The sequence below is a fragment of the Aphis gossypii genome, chromosome 2 (genome assembly GCF_020184175.1).
Source record: "Aphis gossypii isolate Hap1 chromosome 2, ASM2018417v2, whole genome shotgun sequence".
Classification (NCBI taxonomy): domain Eukaryota; kingdom Metazoa; phylum Arthropoda; class Insecta; order Hemiptera; family Aphididae; genus Aphis; species Aphis gossypii.
Window position 1 is genome coordinate 38241064 of NC_065531.1, and position 24053 is coordinate 38265116.

General features: G+C 25.2%; 1 protein-coding gene across 1 annotated transcript in view; it reads right to left on the minus strand.

Annotated features, from left to right (window-relative positions):
* Positions 1-24053, minus strand: part of LOC114131324 (leucine-rich repeat-containing protein 24) — a 94527-nt gene that overhangs the window by 46875 nt on the left and 23599 nt on the right. The window contains exon 2 of the mRNA XM_050198953.1: positions 11732-11791. The gene's annotated coding sequence lies outside the window, so the exon portion shown is untranslated. The remainder of the gene's footprint in view (positions 1-11731; positions 11792-24053) is intronic.

The following is a 24053-nucleotide window of genomic DNA, read 5'->3' on the forward strand; positions in this document are numbered from 1 at the left end:
AGGGAGTTTAAAGTTTCCAGTAATAGAAACTCATGGTGACGGTTTTTATTTTATTTTTTACTCGTTTCTTCAATAACACGTGCCCAGTAAAAGCCATGTGGTATTTTCTTAATGAAATCTGTTGCCCTCCGGTTCATTTCCATTTAAACCCATTCTCAAAAAGTTCACAACGAAATTCTCTACCGGCGATTGTGGAATGTTCTTTTCCAAATAACTCAGAGGCAATCTATGTATGTGGTTTTTTTCCGTTCACTCCTCCCCCCCCCTTCAAGGAACACTTTGACCGTACATCTGGCGGGTACAGGATATTGCGGTCGGTTTAATGATTCCGCCATACTATACACACGCAATGATTTCTGTTTCTCCTGCAATACAAAGCGTATATCTACGGCAAGCGACACCGTTTTTCAACGGCGTATAAAGTGTATTAAACTTTATTATAGATATACCACCAAAGAATTTCATTAAATACAAGAAATCGTCGTAAGCAGGGGTTGACTAAACGTTTTTTCGTTTTTCAGTTTTTTTTTTTACTTACGTAAGACGTTGGCGATTTGTCATTATTGATTAACGGCCAGCACAAAAAGGTATAGAAACGTTTCGAGAGAAAACATTAATAACCTAAATAATTAAACTTCTTCCGGAGGCGCGACATTGTTTAATCATTATATACAATTATAATAAATCAACAATATATAATAGCTATTTACATAGGTACATAATATATAGAAGAACAGATTATAGGTTTTGGGCGACATTTTTTTATAAATGTAATTGAAAAATAGTTGTGGTCTTCAACGATACATAGCCGTAGGACAATAGAATACAATTATTTTCATCGTGAATATTTCATTTCAATAATAATAATAACACGGACAGTGCGGATACAAATGACGAAACGTATGTGACTCGTTTTTATTATACCTATATATTGCCTATCTATATTATACGTATTACGTGGGAGTAGGATATTTTAAAACAAAATTGTTTTTCACGGTCTTCAATTATTATACTGTCCTGTATTAGAGTATATTTTTCAGTCTACATGAGTGTAGTTGACATCCCGTATACACCAAACGCAAATATTTAACATGAATGTTTTATAGACATTATACTGACATGAGGGAGCCTATATAGGTAATACGTGAATAAATATGACAATCGTGGTATCACACTATATTATAATATTATGTGCTATAAGTACAAATATAAAATCTGATGGGATATTTTTTATAAATGTCATCTACTAATGATGAGTGTATTTTGTTTCAAGGATGCTTTTTTTTTATATAAATGCTTATTTTCTGTGAAGATACCTGATAAACATAATCGAATGTTTAACGATAAATTAGAATTGAAAATTTTGATTCATCTGGATGCAATAATCATTCTCGCGTCAGCAATAACCAAAATTAATGAACTATAGAAATTTTTAATAATTTCAAATTATTAATAGTTGAAAGTAGATAAAAATTAAATTAAATGAATCTAGTTTGAACAACTATTTTGTGATGTAATAATACAAGAAGGTAGGAAAAAAAAACTTTGATAAGCTCTTTATTATGTACATTTACAATACTTGAATTTGAAATTGTCTATAATAATTAAATTTATATAATAGATATAGTTTAATATGTAATATGTATTGTACACTTAAAATAATAAGATAGTATTCTGGTAAAATATATTTTATTATAATGCATTAATGTATATTAATCCTAATAGACTTTTTTTATTATTGATGTTTATATTATATATTATATAATATCTAATCGAATAGGTATGAATAAACTCATCAAACCTTAAAAAAATTACAGGGGGAAAAAATTTGAAAGAACTATTAGTTTTTCAATGGAATTACATTAATTATCTTAAATAGAAACATTATGAACAATTTATAAAATGCTATTAGCTCATTCAGTTACAGTGTAATAAAAACAATTAATATTAATTATGAATAAGTTCTTTGAATGGCGAATTTTGTTTGGATGATATGTATTGCATAATGTCATTTTCCATCTGAGAGAATTTATTTATTTGCTTGTATTAAAAATCGAGGAGTCAATTTAGTTTTAATTCACTATATTTAATTGTTTTCAATCACGCTGTTACTAAACTGTACCCCATCAATTTACTAGACCGTGAAACGTTTATCGCAAGTATTAATGCCTATAATATCAGTATGATATTATTATAAATATTATATATTATACAAGTCTATATACAGCCAGAATTATAAAATGTGTTATTTTATATTTCCTGTCAAGTTAAAACCTAGTTTTAAATTTGTGTTTGGAATTGTGTAATGATAGTAAGGTTATACCTTATAGAAAAAAATATACGAATAAAACAAATAATATATTTGAAAAAAATAAGTAACATTAAAATCGAATACTCTATTCATTTTTGTGTTAAGTGTAAGAATTAAGATTGATGTTCGAAGGAATTGTTGAATAGAAAAGAATTTTAACACAAAAACATATTTCCACTCATTGTAAATCGATGTATATTTCATATCTTAAAAGTGCAAAGTTTATTTAGAAATGCATTATTAATTTTAATACTTGCAAATATTTATCTAATATTTATTTAACTATAAACGTTGTAATAAGCTTTCACTTTATAGGTAGTTAATAAACCAAATTTTGAATGAGCTATACTTAATAAATTTAATTTAAATTTAATACTTGGAAATAAAATTCTTTATTTCATACACTACAAATAAAATAAACAATTTTTATAATATAATCATATTAAAAATATAGTTATGTACATGTATTATTTGTATTGAAACAACCGAGTTTGTTAATCAACAAGCAGTAATTTGTGGATCAGGTATGGATTTTATGTGTTTCTATTATAATGATACAGAAATTATTTCAATGAGAAAGTTATAAAAATTTCAATTATTTGTACTCAGAATGCATGAGTAGTATGTATAATGTATTTAATATATATTCATAAAGATATATCTACTGATGTCTGATGTACATGATTTACATCGTTTTATGAATTTCAAATAACATATTATAATTCAAATGTATTGGTTAGAGGTATAAGATTTATTTTATGCATGTCAAGTAGAACAATAAAATTTATAAAACGATTTTTCATTTATTAGTGCCGTATGTCTATACTCTATAGTTAATCGAATCAAGGAAAACTCACTTTACCGGTTTTATATTAAGTACAATGTACATAGTACCTATATACGTTTCAAGCATATACCTATTTGATTTCTAAAATAGAATTAAGTTTGTATAATGTATTTATCATGTATAACTTTGGGAAAATTTTTAAATTATTTTGAAAATTGTATATTTAATTTTAATCATGTGCAGGGATTTATGAAGTTATATTAGCTATTTTAATGTTTAGTTATATTCATACTAGATCGACATAAAACGTCGACCGACGTTTAAATTATTAAAAATTAAGTTCAATAACCCCAATGAATGTAAAAAAAAAATATATATATATCGTAGGGACTGACACCCTGCGACCCACGACCGCAAGCAAAGCTCAAAATATATTGAAGTTAAGTGGGCATTCGGCTTAAAAAGAACTGAACACAATTTTATCTAGCATATTATTTTTTTTAATGTTAGTTAAAAATAAAACTAAAATAATGATATAAAAAACATTGTTATTATCGTGCACTCATTTGTACACCAAAATAACTAAGTACAGTGTTTATATTAATTAACGTTAATTTACCATGTAGGTTTTAAATTGTACCGATAATTTAGACAGTTATTAAAAAATTGTGTATAAAATGTATTACTAAACTGAACGTAATATTATTTTGAGTTTAGAAGAGTATTAATAATTTGTTTTATTATTATATATGTTTGTTTGTAAATAAAAATTAGCCACGTTTCAAGTAGATCCCTTTAGACATTCGAGCACCCTTCTTAAAATATAATGTTTTAAAGGTGAGATTTGACACGTCTAATGTTTTTTTAATTTGCAAGTCTAAATGTTGAAAATAACGTTGTTTAAAACGATATTTATTTAGATTCGGTTTTTCTCAATGTTCCCGAGACGATGTTCAATGTCAAAACACTATTTTATTGGAAACGTTCCATACATTTACGAGGTTTTTTTTTTGTCGGTTTATATTTATAAGTTTTTTTTTGTCTACTATTGGTGATATATCGAGGCTATAGAAAATACATTAAACCGTTATAAGATACATACAAAAAAAAAAATGTTAACGCCTATATCTTGTGTATAAAAAAAACTTAAGTACAAACATAAACAATGTTATAAACTATAAAGTAATGGTCAATATAGTTAAATGATTATATAAAACTCACCAAATATTAAATAATTTAAATATGATTACCTATAGAGATTATAAGATTTCACTTTTAATAGGAAAATTATAGTTAGACGATTTTTTAACGTGATTAGCTTAACACGTTTAACTTAAATAAGTGTATTTTATATTGAATAATATTTTGTATTTATAATATATATATTTTTAACTGAAAATAAAAAGCTATATTGTACAAATAATTAAATTTCCATTAAAAGAATTTTAAATAAAGAAACACTGTAAAATACCTATTACTATCCAGCAGGGTAGAAAGGTTTTCCAGTTTTCCATAGCATGTTTCTAAAACAGTAATTAACAGTCTCTGTGCGATTATTCCTTTTCGCTGTAATATAGCTCCAGTTGTTACTGTAGAACGACATTCTAGTAATACATGTTACTAAAATGAAATCGTTTTATATATTAATGAATTATCATGACGTCCACACTGTACACGCAACGAATACTAATTTCGAGTATATTGGCTCTTGTTAAACGAGAATTAATTATGAGCATATTGCAAGTCAAAATGCTTAAGAAAAATTACAGCTTTGTAATAAATTACAGCCCATACATTATTTTGCGAGGGAATATCGTACGGACCGCTATGACGGCAACTATATTGTGTGTTGACTGGTCTTATATTAAGTAGGTAGGTATCTATAATATTATAGTCGTAAATAGGTTATCACCGGATCTTAAAACACCTCATTGCGTACGAAACGATGTATATGATTTTCCATTGGAAAACAAAATAGTACTCCTTCATTTTACTTACATATTTTATTATTTATATTATTCTTTTTTTAACCTCGGATACGAATAATTGTGCGTTAGCAATAAAATTCGCCATCACCATAAATATCTATTATTTACGGTACTGGAAGCTCGTGTGCGACTCTCTGTCGTGCACGAGGGCTTAGTTCGTTATTATTACGGTCATATATATATATATACGTGATATATTTTTTTTTAATAACGAAAATACGTAGTGACACGATTTTTTGGTTATTGTAGTGCACGGGATTGAAAAAAAGTACATTTCTTTATTGTTACGTTGTTATTAAAACTGAAATTAGTTTGGTGGTAATTATAATATAATAATAAATAAGTACCTGCAGAATTACCAAGATAAAATCAAAAAGTTAGGGAATTAATGAATATTAACTAAAATAAATAAAATGAAAAAAAGGTCATAATCTCTAAAAGAAATTAGTTAAACATATAACATATTACAGTAAAAAACACCATCAACAGCTTAACGTAAATATTAACTAGTGTTAAATGGGGATGCGTGTGTGTTCTTAACATCGCGATGTCAGTGTCATACATTATATTACGATACATTTTTATGTTGAAAAATTGTATTTTCTAAATATTTGTGTTTCTAGATGATTTATTGACAAGTTATATGGCGCATGACGTTAATTTGAAAGACCAAAACCATCAATAAAAAGTGCAGATAAAGTTAACGTTTTTATTAAAGCACACACCTTATTTTATATTTATTAATTTAAATACATTATTTTTTTTTATACAAACAAAGCTTGATTATTAAAATACTATAGCCGATAGGTAATGATTACTAAAATGAAATGTATAGGTACTTTTAGGTTATCCTCACCAGTAGTTGAATTTTGGTTTTCATAACTTTTTTTGTTTTGTATAATTATATAGAGCATAGTAAAAATTTTCAAAACTATAAAAAATAAATTTAACCCACGCAATTTATAGTAAAAGTGGAAAATTCTCATTCGAAAAAAAGAATTCTGTGTTGCTTCATAACACTCCTTATGTAGCATACACAAATCTAAAGTATTTGAAAATATAGTTTTTATTAAGCATACTTAAAAATGCTTAACATCAGAATTTTAATAAATGCATAATCAAGGGAAAAATGCTTAGTGAATCACACTGTATAAATTATGATATCAGTGCGTATCACTTAGCTGACATTAACGACATTCGAGTACTGACGAGTGGCACGAGGATAATGCCGACAATTAATACCGAAGTGAAAACTATGACATTTCTGATTATTTTTATCTTGCATCTTGAATTCGGTATACAGTATATATATATATATATAAAAAAAAAGATACGATAAAATTATAATATCAGCAAGTAATAAATAATCAACTTATGGTAGAAATGTAGAATAGTGCTCAACTTGTAAGTATGGAAAACTTAACATTGTTTTCATAGTTATACATATTTTTTTACTTTTGTTTAATGTATTAGTCTATTTACTCCTGTACATGATCGCAATAATGGGTAATAAACGTTTTTAAACGCACCGAATTTGTAGATTGAGTAACCTCCTGGTTTTATTGTTGTGTACAATTTTGATTTTGCTCTTAGTCTTCAAAGAAACGAAAAATGAAGATTATAGAAACCCGTTACTTATGTATAAAAAAAAAATATATAGGTACTGTGAAGAGAAATAATTTCAGTTGGCAGCGAAGATTATGGTAATAAAATTACTTTCAAAACAAGTGGGAGTACAAAAAACATACCCTAAATTAATTAATGTAGATAATTTAGGAAATAAAAATGGTGAATACGTTTATTGATTTCGTCTTCAGATATCAGGTGAACATAATAGTGTTTTTTAATGTTTCTAGTATACTATCATTAATAATAATTATTATTACTATTATTACTATTTATTATTACTATTATTATTTTAATTATTAATAACCATAGGAACGTCAATATATTATATAATACCTACATACGTTAAATTACACTGAGAATTTGTAAAGAGCACATAATTCATTTAATATAAGACAATATTACCCTACAAATCGGTAATTTTAACATAGACCTAAACAATTTATATAATGCAATTTTTATTCATCTTCTGACTAAGCGCAGATTTTACATAATGAGTGACGATAGTGTCTTTGGAATGGTTATGCTAATAATATAAGCACTTAGTGGTAGATTATCGATTTAATAGTCTTATTAAATGTATATTTACACTCTATATAAATAAAATGTTATTAAAACGTTATTAATTCGACCTCTAGTAAATTTCACGCATTAACATTAACTTTTTCAAAGCATATACTATGTTAGTTCAAAATATACATGAAATGAAAGAAAATGTATAAAATATTTAAATAATACATTGTAGTTAGTATTTATATTATTAAAATAATTCATAACTATTCCTATACAATATTTCAAATAAATATTGATTTAATCATAAAGATTGAGCTTAGTATCTTTTAGAAACTATAATTAAGATATAGTTAAAAAAATTGGTTTGTTGATAGTAATTAATAATTTATAATGAGGATTTTTGTTTTATTTGTTTTAAACATAATAACAAACAGCTTTAAAACAATAAAGACAATTTCTTTATAAAAATAGTTTTTTAAATCTTGGTGAAAATTTGAATAGGCTACTTTTTTTTGGAGTAATATTTAGATTTTAGATTGAAATGTTGGGGTAAATGTTAGGTATAAAACAGTAAATTTTAGAAAGGTATCTTTTACGAGTGAAGAAGGAAATGTTCCTACTTCCTAGTATAAAGATAAAAAATAGATTTATTTATAGTATTTTAGAGGTACTTTGACAGTATGTATTTTTGCAAAAAATACAATGATACCGAGTGACGAAGTATGAGAAAATACATCATCAGTAGATATTAAAATTCTCAATGAAACCATTTTGAATTCGTCTTAGGGTTATCTTATATTATTCTATTCATTTAAGGTAAAGCATTATTTTGCAATTGAATTTTTGCATTTTTTATGTATAAATAAGACAGAACATAGTTACATTTAACTATTCCCGAAAAGTACAGAAATACTTTTAATTTCAATGTATTAAATAATTATCTAGTCCAATAACATAAAATCAATCATGTATTAAAAACAATTAAAAAATAAATTCAAATAAATACTTATATTTTATGTTGGTTCGATTATAAAAGCAAATCACATGTAAATGACGTGAATAGAATTGATCTAAACCTCTTTAGCAGTAAAATATTTTACCCTAATTTATTTATGAAATGGTAAAGTTATGCATATGAGAAATAGTAAATATTGACATCTGAGAATACATTTTACAACCTTTTTATTCAGTTATGTAATAAAGCTTTTACTAAAATAAACAAATATGTTGCTACATTAATCATAAGAGTAAGATCTCGAAAAACAAATATTTGTTAAAAATCTGTAACAAAACCTACAATTGTCAAGAAAAAAAGAAAATATTTATCTTATACAGACCACACCTATAAATCCTACAAGAATGGTATAGATATAATTGATATATACATAAATAATATGTGGGAATAATATGTATATGCAAAGACGTACGGTAAGGTAACTAAAAGTTAATTTAAGAAGTATAATCTTATAAATTTAATTGAAGGTTGTTTGAACCTTTTAAATACAAGTGTTTGATGTTTTATGAACTAGAACGTTGAACAGAACATCATGAACGGAAAGATAAATAATATCAGTTACTACTCAGTCTATTAGTGAATTTTACCATTTTCATGGTCCTATTTAGATTGGGACGTATTTAATAAGATCGCTATGAGTACCTATTTATGAATAATTCAATATTTAAATTTAAAATCATATGTGTTATTTGAATTGTTAATTATTTAGTAGGAACGATGTAGGCATAGATTGTAGGTTGTAGATTTTCTGTTTTTTTTTTTTTTTTTATAAAGTTCATATTATAATCATACTATGAGTTTCAATCTAGTAAATCTATATTGTTATATTGCAATATGAATTAATTAACCAAAAATTATATTTTTCAACATTCGATAATAACATAGGTACTATAATCACTTACATATAAATATTATCTAGTAATAAGAACAATAACAATATCATTACTAATAAAGATAATAATAAAATACGACCGTGACAAATGACAATGACTCATTTCTTATATAATATTATCAGTAAAAAAAAAAAATATATGACAATACATTTACTATAATATGTACATATTTATGTAGAGGAAAAATATCAACAAAGATCACAATGTTATACATTAGAAATCGTTCTTTCGAAACATCAAATTGATTTGGACATAATATATAGCTGTAATTATAACTATATGAAGGTCACATATAAATTATATAATTTTAAGAGGATGTCGAAAGCAGCATGACTTGTTGTCTAAACCAATACATAAAGTATGCATTTTAAAATGCTATGAATTTATATTTCCAAGTTATGAACTTTTTTAAAATAAAAAAATCGAAAGCCTAAGTAGGAAATCGTGATATCCTAAATAATATAATTCTTAAATTTAAATTTGACCATAGTCAATTCACTCTATTTCCTACGTGTTAAACTAAAAGTAACATGCACCGTGTTAGTGAAACGAAGTCGTACATGACGTCACATTTAGAGAAAAATGTTATAGTTTAAATTGTTAAAAATTAATTAAAAATGGAGATTTGTTTATTTTTAGATTATTTTAAATGATTGCATTACAATACTCGTGTTATGGTAGATACAACCTATATTTATTATATCTCAGCATAATTGTTTAATTTATTACGGCTTTTTTTTTTTTTTTTTTTATTAACACTATAAATAAACAATGAATTATGTTCTAGGGACTTATTTTAATTTTAGATGAACAGGAATTTCAATTATACGGAAGTATAGGACATTATATATAAAATAGGCTATACAGTACCATTCATTAGAATCTTTTTTTTATAATGTTAAACATTACAATAACAATAACAGATTTAAATCAAACGAACGATTGAATAGTTACAGACGAGTTGTTTTAAAAACACGATGCAATTGACTCATTAAAACGACATAACTAGGAAAATCATTGATACATGGCTTAGGTATCCAATTGGTTATTGTTTATTTTATATTCATAATGTATTAATTAAAGTTTGCTTGTGATTATACTGCAATAATAATAATAATAATTTATCATACAATCTTACTTATATATAGGCACATAATTAATAATTTATATTATATAATCCCATAGGTTTATTTTCTTAAAATATAAAATTAAGATTTACTATTTGTAAACACTTTTAGAAATATTAGTTTCAAATTCTAATTGTGTTAATATGTATACGTTATGACAATATATTGTATAATACCAAAAGGTAAAAATAAAAACAAAATAATGCTCAAGTACTTAATTATTATATTCAAGTGGTAAAGAGTTATGTGCACGAATAAAACAATTTTGCAAATATATTTATTTTTCAGACTCCTATAGTGACAAAGGTCAAAATCATAAAATAAAACGGGCACTGAAAATTGTTTTTTCATCGTTTGTCACGTAATCTTTCAATCAATTTTACACTGTTTAATAGGTTTCCCTGACTCTGTTTATGATTATAATATTAATAAGTTTTACGAAACTACTTTAGAAAAATGCCATTGTAACATGTAAATTTGATATAGAGGAGGAAATATATTTTATCAGTAATTTTCTTCCAACTACGCTTTATAAAAAAAGGTTCATTACTTTTAAAATAATTCTCTAATTATTATTAAAATAAAATTAATATTGTACTTTCATTGACGTTTTAAAAAGAAAATGTTCTGTAGAATGTGATCAAGCTGTACAAACTAAAAATTTTCCCACGGGTCACAGCTTTTGAATTTAACTACTTATTTTCGAAATATTATTTAACTTAAAGTTTATTTACAGAAAATATATTTTAAAGAATTAATACTTAAAAAATGAATTTAAATTTATTATATACCTTAATGTCTTAAATACAAAAATAAAACATACCTATACATATTACATGTATTGTGTTATAAATTCATCAATGATTGTCAAAAAAAGATAATAAGTACTATCATGATGAAATGTTGACTATACAACTTTTTTCATGCATTTTAATTTTAAGACTACATAGTTATAACTATTTTAAATATGTTTAAATAGAAATCAGAAAATAGAGTAAACAATAATGATCAAAAGCAATTAAAAACCACAATTTTCACTTGGTTGATTATCTACTGCTTACGTTTTTTTTTCAATAAAGATGTTGACTGATAAGACAATCCAATTTCGGTAATACTTCAAAAATCCTAATTTACAGATCGTTGCTTATAAATCAAACTTCGTATAATCCACGGTTGTCAATCAAAAGTATGCTTTTTGGGATTAATTTTTATTAACAATGTTTTTTCCAAATAGCAATGCGCATATGTGTAAAATATTACAGTCATTTTTAATATAATAAACGAATAAAAGAATTATTCTTGTATAAATAAATCCACTTAGGTATTATATATAAAAAATGATTTTTAAAACAAATTGGTCGTTGACACTTCGTTCCACCAACAGAGACAAAATAAATATATTTTTTTTTTAGTATTTCCAGTTTTGCGAATTGGTTGCATAATGAGTAAAATAAGAAGAGAAGAAACTTACCAATTACATTTTATAAAACATGTATGGAGTGCACAGCGGTTTTCTCGGATTCAAATTAATCTGAAACACAAATAAAAGCGAAACGTCAATTTAGTCATCTTATATGATGTACGCAACAGCGGGGATGCAAATGATTCTGCATCGGTGTTACTTATAATAAGTTATAATATAATATTTATGGGGCACGACATTCATAAATTATAGGACGCAAAAGTGCACACGTGTTCAATAACATTTTATAGAGTTCAACGTTGTCCGTATGAGACGATCTTTACAAAGACAAGAGCGCGTACTGACGAATATCTACTCGTATATAATATATATATATATATGTAATAAGTATACGGTATACATCATACACCATAATAATAGCATTAATAAAATACCCTAATTATTTGGCGTAATATAATGTATAAACATAGGTATACATACAGTATACACATTTATTGATACAAGTTGGTTGGGGTACATAGACCAAATAGGATACATGAAAGTTGTTTCACCGCGTTTAACATTACGCGTGTACCTACATTACTCTTTTGTTAATTTAGAATTTCGTGAACATTTTTAAATTGTTTTGTATACTATACATTTTTACAATTTTTAATTTTATATTAACTAATAATATATACTTTAAAATGAAATATTATAGGTTCCACATAAATATTGTTCTTACTGTGATTAAAAAAAAAAAAAATTTAAAAATTGGTAAATACATAATTAAACATTATTTTTTCATAGATATTTTTTAAATTTAAATTTTGAGATAATTTGAAAATTAATGATAAATTTAATATTTGGACGCAAAATAACTAAAATATTACCCAAATATTTTAGTTACTGTGATGCAACTCAAAAATATTAATTGTAAAAAAATGTTTTGTGAAATTTTTCACAATTACCTAAATATATAACTATTCTATATAGGTACATAGTTACATTTTCAAAATGTTTAAATCAATTTAAATAAATTTTAAGCTAATTATAACAATATACGGAATTTTTTGTTCACATCGTTCTAGATATTATAAGTTATAACTTATAAGGTTATACCATTAATATACGAGTAAAGGTATAATAATATTTATTTATTTTTGCATTATTTTGGCTTGATACAATATCGGGGCAGCTGCAACTAAGTACATACATAAGTTGTATGATTAGGTCAATGATTACTGATTAATATTGTCACAATATTTTATAATCGCATAAGTTAGATGCGCGGGATTGGATACTTAATAATTTATTCTACGCAAGTTCTATAACAAATTAATAACCTATTATAACTATTAACTATACTACAAACAGTACAAACAATATAATTTTTAATTTTTACATCAAATAAAGAAATGTAAATATATAGTAGGTACCCATTACCCATATATTATATACTTTATTTTTATAATTTCAACAGTAATAAGTAATAACTAATAATGATCGTTGATAAAACAAATACACCTTCCATATTGTGAACTAATCTAGGCTATGATAACCACCGGTAAACCAAAATTAGGTTTTCTTTGCATCCCCAAACGACACCCTGACATAAGGGGACCGGTTTCAAGGTGCAGAATTGAGGTGTTATCTCGCTGTACAGAGTATAGGTATATATTATATTAATTTTTGAATTCGATCAATTTTTGTATAATTTATGTTAGATTGATTTTTATTTTGATTTAAAAATAGATTTTCACAAAATATATTTAATATAATGAATATTCATTAAGTACTGAGAATGTATGTAAGTAAAAAAAATATATGTACAGATATAAGTGAAAGATATCATGGTCATTAAGTATAATCTGTACAATGATCATTCGCCGTATACATTAATCAGTTAATGTTTTTTCCAAAGTTCCGCTGATGTTGGCGAAAACGGCATGTGACTGTGTTTTGAAAAGGTATAGCTTCAAAGAGAGTAGGTGTGCGTATAGACGTCTTATAGAATATTTTATGATGATCTATCATTTTTCTTTCAACTCATTTTTTTCACGCAAGCGCAAAAAAAATCATATGATCAGAATATAATATAATCCTGCTGCAATAATATACACACAGATCTATCTATAATAATATATTTTCTATAAAGTCCGAAATCCAAGAAAGAATTTTTTGCTTACGCTGAAACATTGCATGCAACAATATATTATACTGGATGCACAAAGAGGTAACATAAAATTATAACATGTTAGCACTATATAGGTACATATATAAAACTGCTGCAGTATAATTGATGTGTGGCAAAAAAATATGGGATTATCTTTTTTTATTAATAATTTTGTCAATTACAATTATTATCTTTCCCATTACTCGTTATCTACATGCACGGTGTGTTAATATATTATTCAAAACATTTTTCCCTTTCAAACCGAGTAAACATTTTTTTCACGTTGGTCTAATCAGCCAATCCAATTAGTTTTAAATTGGTGAAAAATCATAACATCGTAACATAATAAATAAATCACATATAGATGTACGCACTACGCAATAATAATGAGCGTTACGCCTTCGACTGCTATATACAATAATAAAAAAAAAATACATAACAAAAAAAATAACACATAACATATTATATTGTGTATAGATATTGATACATGAATAATATTGAATTAGTATTTGAAAATTCAAAATACAATTGCTAAATCATCCGCATATTTAAATTTAAGAATTTGGGTGAAAATGTATGTGTATGTATATATATATATATATATATATATATTCTATGGATAATCAGTAGAGGACCTACCTATCAACGAGCATTATAGCTAACAAAATATAATAATAATAAAAAATGTATTTTCGTTCTACAGAGTATTATTGTTATAGTGCTTTATTGACTGTCCGCAGAAAGTTAAATAGGTTGGCAACATAAAACATGTCTTAAAATAAAAATGTAATTATTATTTTATATGTACTATAATGCTTCATAAGTAGGGGATGACTGAGTCTCCACTTTGTGACTGCGGTGAACCTCAAACGGTAAGACACGTCGTAGAATCGTGCCCTCTAAACAAATATTCTGGAGGGATGCTTAGAATTCATTAAGGAGGTATAGTGATGCGACTGAATGGTTAACCAATCTGGATGTCCGTCTATAAGTTATCATTTTTAGTTACCAAAAACTTTTATATATTTACCTAATTTGTTTTTACATGTCTTCTAATTATTTATCTATTTATTTATTATTTATTTATTTAAGCCAATGCCATATGCAAATATAATATAATATAATAGTACCTACTATTATTTTATGTACGGTCGTTATTTGAATTAGTGTTTATAGGTCTTAAGGGCAAATGTGACATTTACTTATTATGTTTTTTTATTTACTTATTTTTAAAACAAATTTTATGCAAGAGGACATGTTCGTAAACTTTCATAGAAATTTCCATAAAAAAACATCGCTCAATTACATTTGTAATTAATTTGTAGTTGCTAATTACAACATTTCTTCGCAAGTTACTTCGTTCTTTGACCTACTTAAAAATAGTTTAATAACTGCAGACTCGTAAGTCATAACTTACTCTTACTTAAAATAATTTAACAGCATACAACCTCTTTATTTGTTATTTTAATATTTAATATATTATGTATGACGTTGTACTTGCCTACAAAATAATATTCTTTATAAACCATATGTGTGTAAGTAATTTATTTTTCATAATAATAAAAAAAAAGTAATATGATGTACCAAAGTGTTTTTTTCACTAGATAAGGATATAAATATTAATAGAAAAATATTAAAAGAAAAATTTATATGTTGTCTTCTATTCATATAAGACAAAATATAGCTTATGTGCAATATGTATAGGTACATACTATCAGACAAAGTGACTACCTACCCACCACCTTGCAAAGATGCTTTGATTGAGTATCATGAGTTTAATGCACAATTTAAGCATGAAGACATAAAAATAATTTTTGTGCCTTGTTTCATTTTAAAGATAATAGTTTTCAAAAAAATGAAACAGCGTAAAAGCTTCTGTATTAATAAAAATAATTGTATACGACGAAAAAAATATCAAGTGAAAAAGTTGACCAATTATAAATAATTTAACCTTTATATTATGGTAATATGGTGTATCAAAACAATTCAACGTTAAATTGAATAGTTGTGTTCAAAATCATATCATCGGTGGATTTAAACGATTTATAAGTATATATATATTGGTATATATAGTGACCCTTCCGTCACAATACACGATAATAGTTATATATCTATAAAACGACGGAATAGATTCAATACAATGCGCACTGTATGTCTGCGTATATATCATATGCGGATTGATCACGAATATATACGTTTAAATAGCCCGATGTATAAACGATAATAAACGATGTTATCAAAGTCTGATGGCTGTCAGTTGCCTGGTATTGAAGGTGTTAGTAGTATTCCCCACATTTTGATGTACTGTAGTGTGTATGTATCAGTGGATTTGGCGACAGCTGGGCCAGGTCAAAAATGTGTGTTCTCACCCTATTATAATGATAATGAAACGACTCTGGACAGGGCATGACAATAACACCAAAGCTACGCATTAACAAGGACCCTGCTGTTGTACTGCTAGCTTTAAGATTTTATGAAATTTCAATGGAGAAAAATATTTTAGAAAAGCCAAGGGAAAAATCTCGAAAAATCACCGAGTCGAAATAACATCAAAATCTTTGGAGAAAATGACGGTCTCGGTGGAAGTGAAGAGGGGTCAACTATAGCCGATTTTTTGACGTGAGATTCGAACGCATATACAATTTGTATTGTTTTGAAATACACAACCTACGAACAGCGTGCGGTATTTTATATGATCCATATTTATAAGATATATTGTGCTAAAATGTTTAAGTAATCAATTTGTAAGGGTATACAAGACGGTAAAATTTAATCTATAATTCACAGATAGTAATATTACTTAAAGTTTCATAAAAGGATTTTATTTCTTTTCAACCAGACTACCGTTAACCAAATGTACTTTTATAATAACATAATATATCCATTCGCCATAAAAAAATTCACTTATTGCAATTGAATAATGATCATAATATCAATTTAATTCAAATAAAACACATACTATTTACTTGTAAAATAATAAAACATATAACTGTAAGTTCAAATTAGCTAACGAATATCTCATAGGTTTAAATAAAATATCTAATAAATAATTTATTAAAAAAAAAACTTAATTAGTAGGAAAACGGTCAATATTAAAGACATTTCGAGTTTTAAATAGATATTTATTTAATGATGAAATTAATTAGATATGGGTATATTTATAGTTTATACCTATACATATTTTTATGAAAATAAAATAAGTTATTGGGTAAGCATAGTAATATTTTTTTATAAGTAAACAATACATGTTATGAACTGTAAAAGCTTAATTATTGCCAACATACTTTTGTAATGTACTTTAATTTAGGCACACATATAAAACTTATTTATTTTTTTAAATTCAGAAATTACAATTTGAATGTGTTTGGGCATTAGAAAGACTACAGAAAAGTATATTATAACTACAACTAATTAACACGATATCAGTTTTAATGAACTTGATCAATTTTTATTGCTTAAATAAATATGCTTAACTCAGAATTTAATTAAGTATTAAAAAACAATTACATTATTTTGCAACAAAATTCATTTTTTTTATAAATGTTTAGAGAAAATATAATTTAAATATTTTTGATTAGGAATAATTTAAATAATTTTCACTTTTTTATAGTTTGCAAAAATAAAAAGCGAGTTTGAGTGGTTTTTACAATGCTAAAATAAAAAAAAATCATAAAAAAAATAGTAGAACTGGGAATTAATAAACAAAATAATTAATGCGTATTATTATTATTTTTTTAATGAAATAAATTTCCAGATAAGTACTGTATATACAAACATATAAATATAACCTTTATAAATAATAATACCTACATTAGGTCATTAGATATACATTAAAGTTTCAGGGATACAGTTATTTTAATAGCACCAAAAATAGTGTCAGACTATTTTTTTGTTTTATTGTTTAAAGGTAACTCGATAGGTATAAAGTTATAAAACAGTGAGTAGGATAAGCCTGAGGATAAACCCCTTCACTATAAAAGTAGTTTCTTTTAATGCTTACAGTATATGGATATAGGAAATCAGTATTTGAATAGTATCACTAAAAAAAACACATTAATCGTATGTAAATCGTACTACGTAGTACGTACTATAATCATTATTGAAATGTACCTAAAATGAAACTAATAAAATAGTAATACTGATAGGTACCTACAACTTATCAAAATATAGTTTAATGTATAATAATAAGTATAATTTAATATAATAAGTAATTTAACATTTTAATAATTTATAAAAATATACAGGTAGGCACTTATTTATTCGTTTAATGTACGATAAGAATTAGTGATAGTAATATTGAATTTTAATAACATCATATTCTGGTAAGAAAGGAGCATAAGCAGAGCTACCCACCGATGAAATAATATTTTAAAATATTATTTAATGGCTAAAAAAATACATAGAATATAAGCTACTAAAATCGAATTTACGCCATGGAATTTGTAATATAAATATATAACATGGTTTTGTGAAATTTTACAAATCCGATGTTATTCGGTTCATTTAACAGTGGTTTTTGTTCTGTTTCGGGATGATTCGAATCTAATCGAATGCTCTTTTCACCTACCTCTTTTGCTTCATTTTTCCTGTTTTTTATTCACAACGAATTACATACGCACACGCAAACTCATACTAGATATTTAACGCAAATTTAATTCACTTGATATTCATTGCGGGACGCAGATCTTCTACGCTTCTATTATCGAAGCATAATTTAATTAGTAGGTACATATACCTATTGGTTTTGGAAGATAAAACCAAATTTAATTTCACGGTTACTAAATCGATTTATAAGGGAAATTCAAAGGTTATCGGATAAAAAGTTAATGATTTAAAAATAATATTTGACATACAGGAGTAATTACTGCACAGTAGTAATTTTTATGATGGACAAACAATATTAACGATATACTAAATACAATATTACATTAATATAGATTTTAATAAAATAGCCATTTATCAAAGACAATATCTGTAAATACTACAACTGACTTTAGTGAATACAACAATCATAATTCATAACAAACGTCATAAATACATAAGATGTAAAAGTTTGAATAATATGTTACAAGTTATGACAAATAATTATGCAATTGAATATGAAATTCATAAGATAACACTTAAGTCAACGAGAATTCTGGTTATTAGATGCTACACAAGTATGTGCGATAGTTCTAAATATTGTTTTAATTATATATTAAGGTGTAATGAATAAAAAATTAATTATATAAAAAAAAAAAATTGTTCTGAATTGTTCAAGAAATAAGATTAAAAATAATGATATTTTATAAAACATAAGTAGGTACATTAATAAATATTCGTTATTACTTATTAGTCAAAACTCAATAGGCATTATTTATACCTTTTATTTTACACACAACGATTTTATGGTTTATTATCATTTATCATGATAAACTGCATTAATTCAAACTTAAGTTAAATTAAAAATATGAATGTAAATATATTATAATATTATTTAGTTATTTAGTTGCGTGTTTATAAAGTTTAAATTGATATTTGTTTATATTTGTTTTGATGTAGATCAAAATTAAAATAGTTTAAATAAGTTTTAACAATAAGGTTATATATTTTTTTTTATTAGGCTACTCAACAATTACTTTCAATTATATACTATTCATTTTAAAATTGTTCATACACTATATTCATAACATAAGTGGGAAGAAAAATTAAATATAAAATGATGGTTCTAATTTAAACATAGATTTAAAAAAATAATACGAGTATTTGGCTCAAGTATAAGTAAAAATAAATAGTAATATTCAGTTTAGTTACCATTATTTTTTAAATATTTAATTGTACGTTTATATTATTAATATAAACTAATTATCATTTAATATTATCATGGTTTTATTTCCAGTTATGTAATATCTAAAAATGTAATACACATAATATGTAATAGTATTTAATAGTGTACTAATAATAAATAATAGGTATTAGATATATTTATGCATAAGTTTTATTGTTGATTTTCTTTTAAACAGATTGATACAATTTCTAATTAAAGAGTAAAAAAAGAAAGTAATTAACGAAATATATCTAAGTAACCGTCTATCTTGTGAAGGTAGGACTATAATGTATATAGTCCTACCTTCACAGCTCTATAATACGTTTATATACCTACTTTATTGTTGTTATTATTATTATTATTGATATTGTTATTACATGGTTTGTCGACCTGTGTGTATTTACAAAACTCGGGCACAAGCAGTGGTTTCTTGTTTATTATGATTTTACTTGTATAACATAGAAACTTCGAATATTGCAGTGGTGATGGACTAGGTCAGTACTTACGTTTAACAAAAATTTATTTGCACAGGACAAATATGGGGGGGGGGGGTGACTGATTTTCGAGTAAAAATTGAAACAACTTAATCCCACAATTCCCACTTAAAAATTAATTTAATCGACCATTCCTGGGTTGACACTACAGTAAAAGGTCTCTCAATAATTATTATTAGTCAATACTCTATAAAAATGTATGATATATGTGTACACACAGAATTTATAACTCAAAAATAATTATTAAATGGTAACTACAGTAAACCGTATAGGTACGAATGGTTATTATAACTAAAATAATAATGGTATAAATAATAAATGGTAGGTAGTCTATATCCCTTCATTTTCAGACAATTCTCGTCACATATTCAGAATAAAGTTGTTTCATTGATTTAATTTTCTTCATCTAAATTTATTGATCGAAAGGTAATATAAGGGTGGAATCTTATTTATCACGTAATTCCAATTATTGTTTTTCTTCCCCCTTTATCACATATACTTATCGTAATTATATATGTCGGTTATATAACATTTTTATCAAAATAAAAATGCATAGATTGTAATCTTACACATAAGCGATTTTCCGAATTATATTTAACTATATAACCTCTATTTTACATAAAATGAAGAATATTTTATAGCATGTAAAAAATTTCGTTAATAAAGGGATATCTTAAAAATAAGAATACTTATATGTTTTATTTATCCAATAATTGTAACTGATAACATAATGTAGTTGAACGAATGGAATGTGTGTACAACAATAATGCATTTATTTTTAGGTCACTTCAAACGAAATGTTCACAAATCAAATTTGTTCATGTTGTTACGGTGTCTATATTTCAAATAAAATATTGACCTAGAATTTGCCAGAAATATGTATCCATGTAACAAATAACGCCAATTTAATAATTTTATAACCAAAACAGACCTGCCGGAGAAAAACATTATACTTGACAATATTAATATGTAATTGAATTTTAATATGAACTTACTACACTGTTTTTAATTTTAAACGTAAGTACCCACAACAATTAAGTTTGTTTGTTTCATTATAAATGTTGATTACATTTTATTTTACTGAAAGTTTGAAGTGAAAATGTAAACATTATAAGTTCGATGAAAATTGTTTTTAAGAAAACTGTTAAAACTATGGGAGTATTTGTTTCTTCGATGTAAGTTAGTTAATTTTTTTTTAAATAATCTAATATACATAATATTATTCAAAGTAAAATTGTACAAAAAACTTTTCAAGCAGTGTCATAGTTTAAAGGGATTTAAAGATCGGCTATAAGCTTCTCTAATAAAACTTAACGTGAGAGGGAAACTTGACTTGGTAGATCTTAAATATAGAAGTATAAAAAACCTAATAATAATAACAAACCTTAAAAAATAATATAATATTAAAATAATAAAATTTTTGTCGTTAATCATATTTATATGGAAATATGATATAAAGAATAAATAATAGCAAAGTAATATCATCAAACAATGCTGATAATTGATACGCAAAATAAGAAAAACCATACGTCAATTGCAATTTGCAACTGTCTTTCAGCAGAATTTTCAAATTCATATTATATATTTAAACGCTAAATCGTACATTTTTGGATAAAAACGAGTTATTTTGATGAATATATTTTACCTTAAATTATAAATAATTTTATAATAACTAAAATAATTCTCATACTTTTGTATGCTAATGTATATAATACACACATTAAAAAAATTAAGCGAGGTTATTTTTTTTTTCGACACAGCTATTATGAGTATTAATCGGGGAATTAATGTTATTATGTGAGCATATAAACACAAAGTTAATACAGCAAATTATACTAATCATTAGTCACTAATAAATAACAATTTAACACGGAACTTATTTATCTATAAAAATGGTTAAATTTTTTAATGAATTTATAGGAATTTTACAAATTGCTTTTATGAAAGAATAATCAATTTTTGATCTGGGTTAGCATAAAAATGTATAATATTTGTTCACAGTAAATCATTTTTACCATTTTAAACGTCATACAAAATAATATGTTTATTTGCCATTAAATATAACACTAGAATTCGTAACATAAATGATTCATTTATACAACGATTATATGACAATGAGGTCTAGACTATATAATAAGGACTCAAATGTCTAATACTCTACATATCTATTATGGTCTATAAAATAAAAATATAATCAGGGTCACGTGTTGATTGGTTAAACATGTCTATTACTATACTATAGGCAAACATTTAATCTAATTATTATTTATAGTTCATAATTCATATAATGTTGGATATGTATACGATCGTGTATTTACTACACTGCAATGAACAAAATACATTTTTTAATTAATTTAATCACCATGGTATTATTATATTACAAAAAAAAATAATAAATAAAAATGAAGACCTTAAGTATAAATGACATATGACAGACCAAATCAACAACCATTTCATTTAAGTTTAGCTCTAATTAATTTGGTTTGTTTGAATATTTCCCGATTCACCATAATCTCACTACAATTTAGAGATAATTATTATCTGACAAATTATACACCTTAAGTCCTAAAATATATACATTGCAGAATCAACCAACATAAATATCAAATATTTTTGTTAGAAATGAGTTAAGAGCTCTAACCCAACACCTGGGACAACATGTTTGTAATTTTGAAGTTCCACATAAACACTAAAGAAGTTTTCTACATGATATTATCTTTGAAACAGCGAACCAAAATTATTGTTCTATTTTCTCAAACATTATTTAAACCAAGTAAATTATGAAATATTCAATTCCGGTGTACCCACGTCATGCCATGAACAAATGTTCTATAGGTTCACTGGGAATAAATGTTTCGACAATTCAGTTAGACCATTGCCACCCCTTCTAAGTCAAGTTGATAAAATATCATGACTATATTTCTTTTATTTTCATTGTTTTTCAGTTTAAAATTGTTTGCTTCATCACTTCGTATAACTTGTATATCGTGTACGTGCCTTTAGTGAACAATGGTTATCAAAAGAATTAACATAGATTACGTCATATTATGGTTTTGTTCACCGTTATTTATGTTTCCTAGAATTTACCATTGCCGCATTGCAGAAGTCTTGATCAGTGTAAGATGGTCAATAATATTAAAGTTGGCAATATGCCTTAGTTGTATATAAAAACGTTTATGACTCAAATGTATGTGATATTTAATTCAATTTATAAAACAATGTATACACTACATCAGAAATATTTAGTGTATCGTAGATATAATCCCAAATTACAGAATAATATTAATACCACCAGTTCTGTTCTTAAGGAATCGGAGCAACTCGATTAGTTTTATTTAAAAATATTTTAAGATATTTAGTAACCATTTTCGAAAACATTAAGAAATATAATGATGTTTGAATGTTTGATGTAAAATACCGATAGGTATCGATAAACTACTTTATACTTATTCCATTAAAATTATAACGTGGAAGTCGTAAACAATAAGACGTCTACAGTTCTCCCAAATATTGCAGAGTAAAAAAGGTAGTATACTATGTTATATAAATACTACTTATCCACTAAATAAAGCTATTTCAAAAGGTTCGTTTTAGATTTACAAACTGTAATTTTTACAAACTTAAAATAGTTATCTTCACTGCCCTATTGAAATGATATATTAGATTCTGAACGAAGTGATGAATATATTGATTTTACAATGATGTATTTTTTTTTTTTTTTTGTATGTCTGTGTACAGCATAACTTGTCAAAATAATGCTTCAATTTCAAACTTCGGGGGTGGTTTCTAATGACAATGTGAATATTCTTGGTGCATTATAAATAGAGGTTAAAAGTAAACTGCAGTTTTCAAAAAAATCGATTTTTTTATATGGTTGTAACTCAAAAACTAATCACTATAAATAATTAAAAATGT